Genomic DNA, 12,281 nt, shown 5'->3' on the forward strand with positions numbered 1-12,281 from the left:
CCATGGACCTGGTGCCGCTGCTGCTGGAGCCACTCCTGCTTGTCCTTTTGAGCTCTAGATGCTCTCGATCTTTCCTACTTCCCTGCTGCCATTGGTAATTTCTTATACACCTCACTTTTTAGTAGACCAGTGCATTTTGCTGTGGATTTTTTGTTGTTGTTGTTTTTGTTTTTTTTGGCTTTTTCTCCCCTGGGCTGCTTTGGCTTGGTTCCTACACCACCATCTTAAATGGAAGTCTTAACACACATTTTTTAAAATTTATTTGTTTTGTATATGGACATATTGAGTATGTAAATAACACATGTTGGTACCATCCTTTCCCTCCTCCCTGCCCCTTTTCTGAAGAGGTCTTCCTAGTTGGGGATGCAGGTCAACCCCATGGGAATTGTGGGTCATGCATAATGGGGGCAGCAGTCAGTTATGGGGGAGAGGCAATGTCTATGTGCAAAATGTCCCAACTTGCAGCTCTAACAATCTTTCTGCCTCCTCTTCCGCAAAATTCCCTGAGCCATGTTGGGCACATTTTAAGTCTACTTCAGTGAAGGGCACTTGGGAGCCTCTGGATCTCTGCTTTGGTCGGTGTTGAGTGTCCTCAGTGTCTATCTCCATCACCCTTGGGCTGCTATCAGGTTCACAAAGAAAGCAGCACTCTTGTTCATTTCCCAGTTCCTCTGTGGTTTCAGCTGGGGCCGGGGTGGAGTGCACTGGGTGGTTTATCTCCTCAGATCCCGCTCCCATCTGAAAAAGAGAAGCAGAATCTCCAATGGACAGTGAACTCAGCACAGGTTAAATGGGATAACCATTAGTAATTCAGAGAGAATTTAAAGGTTGTAGACCTTCTTATATGCCAAGATGAGTGGGAACCTGACGTTGGAAAGCAAAATCCTTATCTGGATATGATTCTGCCTTGTTTTCCAGTTCCAGATATGGGTTGCTTTCCACTGAATGGATCTGTTAGCCAATCCAAAAGCAGATGGTTACCCACCATGGCTGTGTGTCACGATTGCACTTGTGTGAACATCACGTCAGGTTGTTTACTTCTGAGTCACTTCGACTTTGAGTTGCTCACACAGATGTTGGCCATTCCCCACCCCACACCCCAGAGCTCGTGTAGTGCCTTCCAGCACTAGATAGGCTAATTATATGGGGACTGGCTCTCTTCCAGAGTCCAACCAGGTCTCTCCATGGTCTGTGCAAACAGCGTATGGTGTCTTCAGCAGTAGGTCTTACCATTAAACTCTGGGAGGTAATTAAGTGCTCTGACAGATGTCTGTCTTGTTTGTTTTGGGAGATCTAGCAGGTCTTTCTGATCAACAGCTCATTGTGGATGTAGACCACATCCTGGTACAGGGAATTACAGGCCAGCACCAAGGGAAAAGAAAAAAGGAAAAGACTGAGAAGAAAGAGAAACAGGAGAAATTTAAGGTTAGGTTTCATCTCACTCTCTCCAAGGCCCTTCAATTCAGGTACTTACCCGAAGGTCCTCTTAAGGGTTCCACCTTTTAGTCTAATTTACAGGATATAGGAATCTATGGTACCAGTTCAATTTAGATTCAGTTTTGTGTCCCACACCTCCCATCCTTTTCCTTTCCCCACACCCTACTATCCTATTGTCCAAGCTTTGAGATGCGATCCACATATGTATGTCAGGCTGATCCAGGTTAGGAACTGCAGATGAGTGAGATCATGTGACAATTGTCTTTCTGGGATTGTGTGAGTTCACATAGAATGATCTGTTCCAAGTTTGACAATTTTTCTACAAATTTCATTGTGTCATTTTTTTTTTACTGCTGAGTAGAATTTCATCATGTAGACATACCACATCTTGGTTATCCATTCATCCAATGATGGAAACCTGGGTTGTTTCCAGTTCTTAGCTATTATGAATTGAGCAGCTATAAACATGGTTGAGCAAATATCTCTGAACTGAGATGTGGAGCTTTTAGGGTAAATTCCCAGTAAAGGAATAACAGGGTCTGTTGTTAGCTCTATATTCATCCTTTTCAGGAGTCTCCATATTGATTTTCATAGTGGTTATACCAATTTACATTCCCACCAACAGTGAATGAGTGTTGCTATTTCTCCACATCCTCACCAACATTTGTTTTAATTTGATTTTTTAATGTTTGCTATCCTTAGGGGGTAAGGTGGATCTCATAGTTGTTTTAACTTACATGTCCCTAATGGTTAGAGATGTTGAACATTTTCTTAAGTGTGTGTTAGCCATTTGTAATTCTTCCTATTCAGTTCTCTGCCCCACTTTTGGAATGTGTGTTTTAATTGTTTAGTGTTTTTTTTTTTGGTTTATTTTTATTTATTTATTTGACAGCAATAGACAGAGAAAGAGGCAGAGAGAGAGAGAGAATGGGCATGCCAGGGCTTCCAGCCACTGCAGACGAATTCCAGATGCGTGCGCCCCCTTGTGCATCTGGCTAACGTGGGTCCTGGGGAATCCAGCCTCAAACCGGGGTCCTTAGGCTTCACAGGCAAGTGCTTGACTGCTAAGCCATCTCTCCAGCCCTAGTTTTTATGAGTTCTTTGTAGATTTTAGACATTAGGCCTCTGTCAGTGGTATTGCTGACATTTTTTTCCCATTCAGTGGATAATCTACTTGCTCTGCTTATGATATGTTTTTCTGTTCAGAAGCTCTTTAGCTTCATGAGATCCCATTGGTTGAGTGCTTATCTAATTTCCTGGGCTACTGGGGTTTTGTTCAGGAAGTCTTTTCCTAGTTTTATATCATGGAGTGACTTCTAGTTTTCTTCCAGTAGTTGAAGAGTTTCAGGTCTTATATTGAAGTCTTTAATCCATTTGGACTTGATTTTTTTTTAAGGATAAAAAAATGGGGATGTTTATTGGGCACTCAGGGATGGGCAAGAGGATGGGAAGGAAGGCCTACATGTCACCTCAACTGGTTCATGATTGAGTTTAAAAGCTGCTCCAATCTATTTCATCATGATGCTGCTTTCTTCTGTTTCTCCTTTTCATTTTATTTTTCAATCTCAGCAACATATTTCTCAAAAAAAATATGGAACGCTTCACAAATTTGCGTGTCATCCTTGCGCAGGGGCCATGCTAATCTTCTCTGTATTGTTCCAATTTTAGTATATATGTGCTGCTGAAGCGAGCACTGGACTTGATTTTTTTTTTTTTTAATTTTTATTTATTTGAGAACGACAGACTCAGAGAGAAAGACAGATAGAGGGAGAGAGAGAGAATGGGCGCCAGGGCTTCCAGCCTCTGCAACCGAACTCCAGATGCGTGCGCCCCCTTGTGCATCTGGCTAACGTGGAACCTGGGGAACCGAGCCTCGAACCGGGGTCCTTAGGCTTCACAGGCAAGCGCTTAACCGCTAAGCCATCTCTCCAGCCCTGGACTTGATTTTTGTGTATGATGAAATGAGTGGTTCTAATTTTAGTTTTCTACATATGGTCATCCAAATTGTCCAGCACCACTTATTGAAGATGCTGACTTTTCTAAGTCTACATTATTGGCACCTTTGTCAAAGATCAAGCAGCTTTAGTTACTTGACCTAAGGTCTGTGTCTTCATATCTGTTCCATTGGTCTATGTTTCTTTTTGTCATTTCAGTGGCTGGAGGCCCTGGCATGCCCATTCTCTCTCTCTCTCTCTCTCTCTCTGTTGCTCTCAAATAAATAAACAAAAATAAACAACAAAAAAACACATTTTAGGTCAAGGCTTTATATTCTTTTATTCAGTCTATATGTCCTACCCTTGAAAGCTAGGGCCACTCTTTGAAGCACCTAGTAAGAATCCAGATTTAAAAACTTATCAGGTTCATAACAAGCAGAGAAATTTAGAAGAAAGCCAATTTTTTATCTTTTGTAACAAGAATGTTTTGCTTTAAGAGTAGCTCTTGGGGCTGCAGAGATGGCTTAGTGGTTGCCTGCAAAGCCTAAGGATCCAGGTTTGGCTCCCCAGGCCCCATGTGAACCAGGTACACAAGATGGCACACACACACAAGGCTGCACATGCGCACACGAGGTTGCAAGTGTCTGTAGTTGGTCGCAGTGGCTAGAGGCCCTAGTGTGCCAATTCTTCTCTCTCTCGTAAATAAACTAGATTTTAAAAAAAGTTAAAAAGAAAGAATAGCTCTCCCACAGTGTTTCTAGTTGCTCCCTTGAGGGTGGGAGAGTGGTTAGAATATTGTGGGAATCAGCCTGTGGATGATATCCCACCAGAAAAGCCATGTGCTATAGAAATAGGTAAATAATATTACCCAACACAGGTTTGAAAGAAAAAGAGAGATTAAGCCAGGCATGGTGGTGCACGCCTTTAATCCCAGCACTTGTGAGTCAGAGATAGAAGAAGGATTGCTGTGAGTTCCAGGCCACCCTGAGACTACATAGTGATCCAGGTCAGCCTGGAGTAGAGTCAGAACCTTACCTCAAAAAACCAAAAGGAAAAGAGAGAGAGAGATTGCTATTTGCTGTGTCATAGTGAAAGAGGGCTTGGTCATCTCTTTGAGTCCAGGCAAGGTAGGTGGTCCTGACTAATAGTAACTGTTTAATGAGAAGAAGAGAAGCCCCCCTTACCCCCCCCACCCCCACGCACACACCAGGAGGACCTGGGTGGAGAACAGAGCTGACAGACAGCGATGACATTGGAGGTCTCCTTTCTCATGAGCCCATCTCACACTCTGTCTCCACCAGAGCCCACAGTGTTAGACCCACTGCGCCATTGTCAGGAAACCAAAAATTAATTTCAACTACTGTCTGCAGCATCAAGACCTGATCCTCTGAAATTTTCTCCCCTCACCCCACTGCCCGAGGATTTCAACAAGTGCCAAAGCACCTTAGTACATCCTTTCTGATCTGTGGATACTGCCTGCCCCATTTTACCCTGACTCATCCACACTTCCTGGGGATAGGTGGAATCCCCATTATTTACCGTTTCACTGTGGTGCTCTCTTTTGTTTTATTATTTTATTTTATTTATTATTTTATTGATTTAATTTTATTATTATTTATTTTATTTTGTTATTTTATTTTTGTATTTCCCCAAGATTTCGCACCTCTTGAGGTTACCCTGTGTCTGTTCTGGATACCACTTGTACCACCCTCCGGCAGTGTTTGGATAAACTCAAAATAGACACACCACAGGCAAAATATGATTTAATGGAGGGCCAGGGGAATGCTCCCTGAACTGACTGTACTTGCAGCTTTTATTTAGATTCAGGCCGTCCAAGCAATGGGGCGTCAGGGCCTAAGACAAATCACCAGTTGTTTGTTTAGGTTTATTTCATCAGGAAATCTTTAGAGAAGCTGTGAGTTGCCTGTCTTCAGGAAGCTCCACCCAAGGCTCCTAGTTTTCCACGCGCCCAGGCTTAGCCTGTGCAAAGATCAGCCTTAGATTATCCAACTACCTTTCCAGTTAATTTGATCTCCACATGAAATATTGAGTTATACATGCAATCAAAATTAAAAAGTATTGAGACATTTTGCTTTCTTGTTATGTCTTTCAACTTCAGGTTTCAAGGGCTCAGTAGCCATAAGTGACAAGTGGTCACCAAACCGCATGGCACAAACCTACACAAAGCCAAGTAGAGAATAGAAGCTGGCGGGGGGAAGAATCAAAGCAGGATCTGGGGAGATGGCTCAGTGGGTAAAAACATTTGACATACAAGTGTGAGGGCCTGAGTTTGGATCCCCAGAACCTATGTAAAGCCTCACATGGTAGCACATGCCTGTAAACCCAGTGCTTATATAGAGAGATGGGAAGCAAGTCTGGAGAATCAATCCCCAGAAGTCTGCGGGCCAGCTGGCCTGGAGCACAGGGCAGTGAGTAAGACCCCTCTCCAACATAGTGGAAGACAAGATTGATGCCTGAGGTGGTCCTATGACCTCCACAGATGCACACCCTCACTCGTACAGCATGAGAACACACACAGATTAAAAAGAAAGAATTGAAGCAGTTTGATGCTTCAAGTAAACAAACAAACAAACCGATCTTTGCCTAAATTAACACTCTTTTGAAGTATTATTTCTACACAGGCTTTTGGTCCCCAGTAATTTGGACTGTTCTGCCACCCGGGCTCTCTCCTCTTCACAGCTGTCCCTGGACCTGCTTGCACAACATCTGCAGGTGTTTCTAGTGACTTCAAGGGGGGGTGTTGTGAAGTTCGCAACACAAAATGCAATTTAAGCTCATGGAGAGGTAAAAAGCGGTTACAGGGCGCACCCCATGGTTTGTTCTTGGGAAGGGAGCATTGTGAAACCCTTCAAACAATGAACCAATGTTGTACTTCCCACAGGCTTCAAATCACAAGCAAAAGTTAATCTGACAGAGGTGACAAAGGCACTGTGAGAGAGGACTGGGTCAGGAATTAGAAGATCTGGTTTTACCGTGTTCTTACCATGTGGCTTAACTGCTCAGTAATGCTGAATGAACATCCAACTCTTCCCTATGTTAAAACAAAGTATTTCACTTTCTCCCTTTAGTCTGCTGTGAACATTCCAGTTATGTTGGCTTTCAAAATAGACTCATGTTCTTTGTTTCCCCCCATTATTTGTTCATTTTTGCACAGCAAATGTTTCTAGAGTCCTCCTATGTTTCCCGTATGGAGCTGGGCACTGTGGTTGGGGAGGAACTGAAATCATGGTACCATGTAGTGGGGAGACAGAAACGAGTATACATACTAGAAGCAAGTTCTGTTCTGCTGGAGAGCCATGAAGTCAGTTGCCTCTGGCTGAGTGAGATTTAGGCGGGGCTGGTGGGGCCTGGCAGAGCTGTACCCACTGATCCAGTTTGAAGGGCGGAGGAAGCTCTGGGCGCACACAGGCTGGAATGAGGGGATCACAGTCACCTTAGAATTTACCCCAGTCCCTGGAAGGCACCAAAGCCTGCAAGTCAAGCATGATCCTTGATAAGAAGTAACTTTTTGTGATTTAACACATTTTCCTCCTGGGCTGGCCTTGACCTACTGTTATAGTCAACTTCTCATTGCTGGGAAAAACACCCAACCAGAAACGGCTTATGGGAGAAAAGGGTTTACTTCAGGCTTCCAGATTCCAGGGGATTACCATCAGTGGCTGAAGAAATGGGCTCATTTTCAAAGATCTGAATGGAGAGACCTCACCAAACGACCAGCAAGTCCAAACAGCTCTCTCCAACTCCTCTCCACACACCTATAGCAGGGAAATGCCTGCTAGGGGCTCAAGCTACAAGCTCAATTAAAAAAAGAAATTCGGGCTGGAGAGATTGTTTAGTGGTTAAGCGCTTGCCTGTGAAACCTAAGGACCCTGGTTCAAGGCTCAATTCCCCAGGACCCACATTAGCCAGATGCACAAGGGGGCGCACGCGTCTGGAGTTCATTTGCAGTGGTTGGAAGCCCTGGTGCGCCCATTCTCTGTCTGTCTCTATCTGCCTCTTTCTCTGTCTGTCACTCTTAAATAAATAAATAAACAACAACAACAAAAAAGAAGTTCTATTCACTTATTTATTTGACAGAGAAAGAGGGAGAGAAAGAGTGAGAGAATGGGTGTGCCAGGGCCTCCTGCTACTGCAAACGAATTCCAGACGCATGTGCCCCCTTGTGCATCTGGCTAACATGGGTCCTGGGGAATAGAACCTGGGTCCTTTGGCCTTGCAGGCAAAACACCTTAACCACTAAGCCAACCCTCCAGCCCTGCAAGCTCAATTTTAATAAAACATGTGAGTCTACGGGGCCATACATTCAAACTACCACACTTAGCATTCAGAATCATGTCAACAATACCTTTGACAATGTTCCTTTTAGTTAATCACCAAATAATGTTGCCCATATACTAGTTAGTGTGTAGATTGATGGATAAGGGACAGCTGACTGCTCCAGAGACTAGGAGGAGAGTAGCGACCAGAGCCCATGTGCAGGCTGAGAAGTTTGCAGTGGCAAAGATGAACCCAGGACACACAGAGAGAGTTCCCTTGCCAGTACCTTGGAGTTCAGCACCTAGGGAATTCAGGAGTATCACCTCACTTCTCTCCTGGGTCTATAGGAGGTAGGCAGTTTCCTTGGCTAGGCCAGCGGATAGGGGAAAAGGGCTTTGATAGGTGGTTATATTCTAATTCAAAAAGGTGATGGGGGCCACCCCACTTCCTCCTTCTTCCTGGCCTGGGTGACTTTTTCCCACCAGCGGGCTGGCTTGCTGGGCTGACTCAGTGGGCTTTCTGGGCTCTGTGCAGCACTAGATGCATCATGGACCAACAAGCCTTCACTTTCATTTAAGGTGACCAATCATCGACTCTAGATGGGCAGGTTTTACCCCCATTTAATAAAATCCACGATGGGCGTGGTGGCGCAAGCCTTTAATCCCAGTACTTGGGAGGCAGAGGTAAAAGGATTACCATGAGTTCAAGGGACACCCTGAGACTACACAGTGAATTCCTGGGCTACAGGGAGACCCTACCTTAAAAAAAATACTTGAAAAGAAATAACTGGGCTACAGAGATGGAGAGATTGCTCAATGGTTAAGGCACTTGCATGCAACGCCTAAGGATCTGGGTTCAATTCTCTAGCACCCACGTAAAGCCAGATGCACAATGTAGTGAATGTGTCTGGAGTTTGTTTTCAGTGGCTGGAAGCCCTGGTATGTCCCTCTCTCTCCCCCTTGCAAATAAATAAAAAAAATGTTTTTAAAAATAAAAGTCCATGGGGCAGGCGGTGAAGGTGACAGGGCTGGGGTCGGGGTGGGCGCGGCGCCCGGGGTGCCCGAGGCGGGGTTGCGGGACTCCGCGGAGGAGGCTGAGGGCCGCGAGGGGCGGCTGGGATGGAGGGAGGCACCGCGTGCTCCCTAGCTCCCGGTCCTGAGCAGGCCCGGAGTGTTTTCGTGCCCGGGCTTCCTCCGCGGAGTGTCTGCCAACGCGGCATCCCGGGCACGTAAACGGGGTGCTGACTGCGGTCCTGCCACACGACCACCCCGTGAGATGGACCGCCTGCCCACATAACCGGCAGGTGCCCAGAAGAGCCCCAGCCAAAGCGAACCGAGGCCCCGACAAAACCAATTCGCAAGCCCGGCGTGGTGGCGCACGCCTTTAGTCCCAGCACTGGGGCTGCGGTAGGAGGATCTCTGCGAGTTCGAGACTGCCTGAGACTACATAGTGAATTCCAGGTCAGCCTGGACCAGAGTGAGACCCTACCTCGAAAAACAAACAAACAAGCTATTAAAACTCTTCACATCACTGCACAGGACAAGACAACAAGTTTTTAAAGATGATACGAGAGCATTAGAAGCTCATGAAAGTAGGTTGTGATGTTGAGCTGCTGCTCCGAACTTGCTTTGTGCGAGGTATTCACACCGACCACAATACCTGAAATTGGTTCCTAGGAAAGATCTTCTTATTGAAAATGTGCCATATTGTGATGCACCAACTCAGAAGCAATGAATTTTCTAGGATGAGAAAGTCTTACACTTTTAACTTTATAATCTAGCAAAAGTCCTAGAAATTTTTTCTGTACTAGCATATTGAAAATGAATGTTTTAAATAGCAGCTCTAATTATTAAATTCCATACTAAAAGGACATTGCTGGGCACTGTGGAACATGGTGTTAAGGACATTAGATATGATGATTCATTTTCATTGAAAATCAAACTTTATAAACTGGAATAAATGCTTAGAGATATATAAAAAAATAAAATAAAATAAAATAAATAAATAAATAAAAGTCCAGCTTCCACTGGGACGATGAATTTTCCAGCTCTGGGAGCCCCTCCTTCCAGAGGAATCTGTTTTCTCTGATTTCTTTACCTCTTACTTAAAAAAAAAAAAAAAAAAACTTTCCTACCTTTTAATTCTTTAATCAGCAGAGAAAATAAACTCACACCCATAGATGGTATCAGGTCCCAGGAATACTCAAGGGGGTTTCATTATAGATAGGTCACAGGGCCCTGGCTACACGTGGTACAGGCTGCGCAGTTGTATGTGGATTTTGAGGGCCAAGGCCGTGTTTTCCTCAGACTAGAATGAGAACCATGGTTGGCAGCAAGTTTCCTCAGCGCCATCCCCTTGGGGCCGTAGTGTTCATGAACGAGCGGGGAGGAAGAGAGGCGTAACAGAGAGGGGAGAGAGGAGGAGTGGGAGGGGAGGGGAGGGCTGGGGAAGGAGGTGTGGGGAGGAGAGAGGGAGAAATGGGAAGGGGGGAAGGGAGGGTTAGGAATGGGGAGAGAGTGGTGGGGGGAATGGCATAGGGGCAGCGGGGGTGGAGAGGAGGAGGGTAATAAATGGAGAGGGGAGCGGGAGGAGGTAGGAGAGAGGAGATGGAGAGACCAGAGAAGGAGGTGGCGAGGAGGGGAGGACCAGGAGGGGAGAAGGATGGGAAGGTGACGGGGAGGAGGTAGAAGGAATTGGAGAGGGGAAGGGGAGACCTCTGAGCTCCCAGAGAGAGACCAGAAAGGCCCACATGCCAGAGTCCCTGGCTCCTGAATCAACGCTCTGTTGGACCTGCAGTGTCCTTTGGCCACTATAGAGGCTGAGCTCTAGGGAAGTAGAGTGAGGTGGAGGTTCTTCCATCCCTGCCTTTCTGATGGACTCCGAGCAGTTAGGATAGCACAGCGCAGCCCAAGAATCTTGCCCAGGGACACGGGGTATGTTTGGGAGGCACAGGAGGACCCTTACCCTGACAGCCTTCCCCTAGGGATTGCTTACCATCTATTAGCTACTTGTCTTGTCTTTTCAAGGCAGGACCTCACAATAGCCCAGACTGACCAGGAACTCACTCTGTAGCTTAGGCTGACTTCAAATATTTAGTGAGTCTCCTACCTTGGCCTCCAGAATGCTGGGATTAAAGACCTGTGCCACCACATCCAGCTTTATTAGTTATTTTGCTTATTGCTGCTATTGATATGGGAAGTTGAGTCGGGGGGAGGGAGAGAGACAGAGAGATGGAGCCATTCTAAGCTCTTGATTGGGCTTGAACCCCGGAGTTAGGGTGCCAGATGCTCATGGTCACACAAAACTTCCACTAAGCCAGTGGCCTCCAAGTAGGCCAGCAAGGTTGAGAAAGAGTTTATTATAGAGCTTAAGAGAAGGTATGAAGGCAGAGCTCCCCGATAGTAGGAGAAGCACCCAGACATGGGATTCTACTAAAGAAAGCTTCCGAGTTAGGAGGGTCTTCAACAGGCAGTCAGCAGCGTGACTCTGATGGGGGTTTCTTCTAGGAATAAGGTCTTACCGGGTGGGAGCAGGCGATGATGAGCTGGTCAGTCCAGTTCCCATGCCAGATGTCTGGGCACTTTGCACTGTTAGTCATATCCCTACATCTAGTTTCTAGGAAAGGGGAACTCCTTGAGGGACAAAGAGATGAGAGAGGAAAATATCAGACCTTCTATTTTGACATTTCTGGCCTCCAGCAAGGCGGAGGTTGCTGAGAACTCCTTTCATCAAAATTCCGGACAGGAAGCAACCTAAAGGAGGAAGGTTCCTTTCAGGCTACAGTTGAAGAGGATGCAGGCAGTCACAGTGGTGGGGGGGGCAGAGTATGGCAGCAGGATCATGAAGCGGCTGGTCACATTGAATCCAGTCCAGGAGCACGGAGACGGATATTGCTGCTCAGCTAGCTGCCTCCTTCTCAGGCAGTCTAGGGCCCCGGCCCATGGAAGCCACTGCCCACATTTAGGTTGGGTCTTCCCACTTCAGTGACTCTAATCCAGAAAATTCCTCAGGGACATGTCCAGAGCTTTATTTACAAGGTGACTCTCAACTCTGTCACGTTGACAATCGGCCATCACACACACTGGCTGCTTTCATCTGCCTTGTTCAGATGGGCTGCATCCTGGAACCTGGTGGAAGACGCTCTGTCACAATTGGCTGTCAAGGGGTCGTGGTGCAAGTCTACCGCTGGCTAATCATGTCACACAAGCCCACACTGAAGCCCGAGAAGCTCTGGGCTCCTTGTCCCTCTTACTGGCCGCCGAAAGCCAGTTGTGGCAACAGTGCCCTTGACCGACAGGGCCCTTTTCTATTTCTTTCTTTTTAATCTTTTAAAAAATATTTTTATTAAGCAGGGCACGGTGGCACACACCTTTAATCCCAGCACTTGGGAGGCAGAAGTAGGAGGATCGCAATGAGTTTAAGGCCACCCTGAGACTACATAGTGAATTCTAGGTCAACCAGAGCTAGAGTGAGACCCTACCTCTAGGAAAATAAAAATAAAAATAAAAAATATATATGTAAGTATCTATGAAGTTACTTATTTATGGGCAGGGAAGGGAGAGAAAGAGAATAAGAGAATATGGGTGTGCCAAAGCTCTTGCCACTGCAAACGAACACTAGATGCATGTGGCA

The 12,281-nt window shown here is 46.0% G+C and overlaps 1 non-coding gene and 1 pseudogene across 1 annotated transcript; one reads left to right on the forward strand and one right to left on the reverse strand.

Moving 5' to 3' along the window:
• LOC123456069 overlaps positions 1 to 9,615 on the forward strand; it is a 41,629-nt pseudogene extending 32,014 nt beyond the window's left edge.
• LOC123456203 lies at positions 3,023 to 3,131 on the reverse strand. Its single transcript, XR_006634404.1, has one exon. It is a non-coding gene; the product is annotated as a U6 spliceosomal RNA (small nuclear RNA).
• Positions 9,616 to 12,281: the final 2,666 nt, after the last annotated feature.

The sequence above is a fragment of the Jaculus jaculus genome, chromosome 19 (assembly GCF_020740685.1).
Source record: "Jaculus jaculus isolate mJacJac1 chromosome 19, mJacJac1.mat.Y.cur, whole genome shotgun sequence".
Lineage (NCBI taxonomy): Eukaryota > Metazoa > Chordata > Mammalia > Rodentia > Dipodidae > Jaculus > Jaculus jaculus.